This window comes from Penaeus chinensis, chromosome 10 (assembly GCF_019202785.1).
Source record: "Penaeus chinensis breed Huanghai No. 1 chromosome 10, ASM1920278v2, whole genome shotgun sequence".
In the NCBI taxonomy this organism is placed as follows: Eukaryota; Metazoa; Arthropoda; class Malacostraca; order Decapoda; family Penaeidae; genus Penaeus; species Penaeus chinensis.
The window spans coordinates 23819157-23824156 of NC_061828.1; positions in this window are offsets into that span (position 1 = coordinate 23819157).

The window sequence follows — 5000 nt, forward strand, 5'->3', positions numbered from 1 at the left end:
GAATCGAATAGAATACTCCAGTGGTGAAGCTGTAATTGGAAGCCTGGAGAGGAATATTTTGAACAGATGTAATATCTAACGAGCTCCTTCACTGATCAAAGTCTGATCGAGAACAAAATTGACTTGTTGATCGGAATGTTCTCCGAACAGCAATTGTCCGTTAATAAAATCATAGGGTAAAAGCAAGCAGAGGACGCATCGGTCACACAAGGACCCCCCTACCTCCCATCCCCCACCCGTGATCAGACCACGTACGAAACCTTCCCTTTCACATCTCCCTCAGTCACAACGCCCCCTACCTCCACCCCTAACCCCTCCTCCACACCTTCCACGTCCATACCCACGATCGGCAGTCCTCCTCTCCCACAACTTTCCCCTCTTTCCCTGCCCGCGTCTAGCCAGCTGCCTCGCGCCCTTGCTGACTCGCCGGCCTTCAACTCTGCTGAGCCACCCACGTACCCTCGCCCGGCGCTCCTAGCCAGCAGACCCCGGCCCACACAGACTCCCTCTTCTCCCCCAAGTCAAATAAGAACCCTCCCGCAGTGAGACCCAAAACCAACACGCCAAAGAAGACCAAGGTTGAAGCTTCTACACAAGTAACACCTAAACGGAGATTTAGAAAAAAAAAAAAAAAAAAAAAAAAAAAAAAAAAAAATAAATAAAAGATAAAAAACTGAACAACAGGAATAACAAGCAAACCGAACAACTCGACCCCAACCGCCACTGGGAGGGAACAGCACAGCAGCGGGTGCAAGGGGCTACCGCCCTACCCACTGCCCCCCCCCTCCTCCAGCAGTGCCACCAGTCATCATTAACAATTATGCAGAACGAGCAAAGTCCACACAAGATGTTGATGAAGACAGTTACACAAAAGTCATATCGAAAAAACAGAGAAGAAAAGACGAAAAAGACAGACCACCAAACACCAAAGCCGTAAAAGGGAGCAGATCGTCAAGGCACAGTCTACCTTTACATCACCAGTTGTCACCCAGACGCAAACGAAGAGGACATAGAACAACACTTATCAGAAAAGTTTCAAAACATTTCAAGTGCAAAAGCACATAAGACACTGATGACACATTACTACACCAGCTTCACGGTGTCAGTAAGGGGAAAGGACATACAGCCCGAGCTGTTTATAGACTCTGATGCTTTTCCCGACAAGGTTAAAGTGTTCTTATGTCATCCCGTGCCATGTTGCTGATCATGAACTTATCACGATGACGTTAAATATAAAGAAAACAAAGGGACCACCAGTAATAAAAACTTTTCGCGACTTCAAACACTACGACCCTCAATCTTTCTGCGACCTTATCTTGTCTTAAGAAATGACTATATCAGATATTTCATTGATAGATGATGTAAAAAACCAAGTAACTATCCTCATGGAAGTTATTAAAAGCATTGATGCGCTGCCTCCCTCCGTAACACGAACCGTCAGACGTCCCCCTGCTCCATAGATAAATGACGACATCAATAGAGCCATTAGCGAAAGAAATAATGCTCACCAAACTCTTAAAAGTAACAGAAATGAGGCTGCCTTTCAGATAGATTACAAAACAAAAAAAAAAAAAAAAAAAAAAAAAAAAAAAAAAAACAAGGGAAAATTGATAATTCAATGTGAAAAAGAAATTACTTCAATTACTCTGATAAAACTTGGAAAATTGTTAAAACACTAGTGCCTCACAACAAACACCTCACTAGGGATTGCACCAGTCCTATACAAAGAACAGACCATTTTAATGACTTTTTTTTTTTTTTAATGTCAGTTATTTTTTCCCGGAATTACTGTATCACGATGATTTCAAATCAACTGGACCATGACAATTTCTGCTCCTCCAACCAAAAAAAGAAGCTAGCATTTTTAAATTTCCAATAGCATCAGAATCTCCTTGTGACCATTAATTACACGTTTTGTACAAGCAGAATTCACAGAGCCATCACAACAACGACTAGTCGACTATTACAGAAACAAATCGTTATAAGGCTTTAAAATATTATTTTTCGCTCTTGTAATATCTGGGTGACATCAATGGCAATGTAATACAAATCGCCAAAGGGCCAATATGCTATAGAAATTCAAATATATTCAGTCACAATCGGTTACAGTGCCATGGAAAGTCTGAGAGTCACAAGTGGGTTGTGTATACATACGTCTTAATATGCCTTTTTAAATAACACTGACGTGGTTGTGTTTGGTATACCATTTATCATTTTCTCCCGACAGGTAGCAAGGGGCGCTTTACCGCCCGGGTTTCTGTCATAAGGATAATTGCGTACTAGCACATGGTTGTGAAGAGGCAACTCTTTCATCATGTCTAGAACATACTGAATACTGATAATATTGATAACAACAATAATAAGAATAATGATTATAACTACAATACCATTATCACTATTATAATAATTATTACTAGTAGTAATAGTATCATTTTTCTTCTTCTTTTTAATATCATTACCACCATATCATCATCATTATTACTATTATCCTAATGACTGATAATGATTGTCTACAAGCTTTCATCTTGAGTGCAGTTGGTCTGGCGGGGAAAGCAGGAATTTTTAAGTCGATCATGGTCAATCCGTCGAGTAGTAAGCACGGAGGAGAGCGATTTCCTGAATTTTCAGGATTTGTTTTCATTTTTATATATTTCTAAGACCTTCGCCAATTTTGCGGAATTCACCAGTAACAATGATAATGATAATAAATAAATTTATCACTATCAGCACTGTCATCACATTATTAACCCGATTATTATCATAGTTAGTTCTTCCAAGAGTGAATTCTAAAAGGATTCTGAATGTATGTTGAGCTTTCGGCTTCTCGTGCGCTGCGCTCTTCATTCCCCAGGCTTCCCTTGGTGCCTGATTTCGTTGTTTGTCAAATACCATAGAGAATCATCGGTTCCTAAAATATATTTACTGATGTCACCTACTTTCACATCTATCTAGGAGCCACCCCCCTTTCCTTAACTATCAAGCTGGTTAAGATAACGTTCATGAATAGTCGTATTGTGTGTGTTTAGAACTAAATCGAGGGTATATATGTATAAGATATGAGACATTGATTGCATTCTGGTCAGAAACAAAGATAATGGACCTATTAATCATTGCTTTGTTTTGTTGCAAATATAAGCTATACAGGAGAGTAAATGAGATCAAGTCAGGTGTGCCTAATAACAGTAATCAATAGATTGCAAAAAGAAAAAAAAAATCGGTAATCCAAAGTTATTTCAACTACATGTGCTATATCATTTATGACCTACTTTAGTAATGCGCGCGTACATACACACACACACACACACACATATACATTATGTATATAACCCTCATCTTCAACTTCTGTATTTTACTAATTACAAAAGATGTCAAGGAGAAACAAAGAACCCAAACATCAGAATGTTGAAATGGATCTTTACAGAGACTCGCACTGTGAGAGAGGAGAATGAAGTCCGGGCTTGAACGGGCTTCGAGGAGGACGTCCGAGGCCGAGCAAACCGCGAGACTGCCCGCTAAGAGAGAGCGTTCGAGTCGAGCGCGAGGCAAGTAAAGGATAAGTCCGATATGCGAAGCTGAGCTTCGCCCGGGCTATGCCAATGAGGGGAGCCCGCCCTGTATCGACTAATGCCGACTCGCTAACGTGTGTCAGCTGGTGCTGACTCGTCTTAGTCCTTACCCGCCGTGGTGCCCAGTCACAGCAGTAACCTCCAGGCGACAATTGCAACTTCTCGCGCCTGGGCGGGGCGCGAACCGCCGACCCCTCGGATGAGAGGCCGACACGTTACCACTGTACTAGCCCGGAGGCTAGCGCGAGGCAGTGGGACTAGAATGGGGGCACCGGAGCGGAGAGTAAATGCAGAGGCAAGGAGGGCGAGGGCGATGAGGAGTGAGTGATAGGTGCTATCGTCCTGTGAAGACCTCAGACAAACGCATCAGTGTACGGCCAGTCCTAAGTGAATTTCACAATCAAGATTTCCCTGACTAAGAACCTCGGCAGCACCATTATTGGCGATCAGATTAGCACGCTTCGCTGGGTTAATGACGGGCACGTGTGTGTGAGTGGCATCAAACGTGGGTCCGTTTCGCCACACAAACCTTATCAACGGAAGGAACTTCAAAAACCGTTTTTGTTCTCACCCGCCGCCTCCCTAAGGTTCAATGTCACAGTCGGTTAACACAGAATAATGAAGCTAATGTGAAATTCATTCTTCCCGCGTATTCATACCCACAATTATCTATTTCCTTCATTCTTCCACTTTCCTTAATGATGCTATTGATATTTTTCAGTGAATGATATTTTTATTATATGATAAGTACAGATAGCCACACACACACACACACACACACACACACACACACACACACACACACACACACACACACACACACACACACACACACACACACACACACACACACACACACACACACACACACACACCCACACACACACACACACATACACACACACACACACACACACACACACACGCACACACACACACACACAGAATCAATTACTCAAAGCGAGCGAGCGACAGAAGTAGACAGACAGATAGATAGATATAGATGGATAAATAGATAGATAGATAGATAGAGATAGAGATATAGAGATAGATAGATAGATAGATAGATAGAGAGAGAGAGAGAGAGAGAGAGAGAGAGAGAGAGAGAGAGAGAGAGAGAGAGAGAGAGAGAGGAAAATTTGACATGACCAACATAAAAACAAAACTATTTGGCTGCCATATTAAGGAGGGAGTCAGACTGACAGGCTGCCAGCAGTATTTTGAATAGTTCTTGAGAGGTACGTTCTGTACATTGTTGAGTTGGCTTTTGAATCATTAAGATGCTTCACATTGGGATCTTGGGGAATTCATGGAAATACGAAGACAAATGTTTTTTTGTTTTTTTTTAATTTAAATTGATACATTCGTTTTATATATATTCAAACTTTTGTTGTATTTGATTGATGCAATTTGAATTACGGAAAGTTTTGAGCA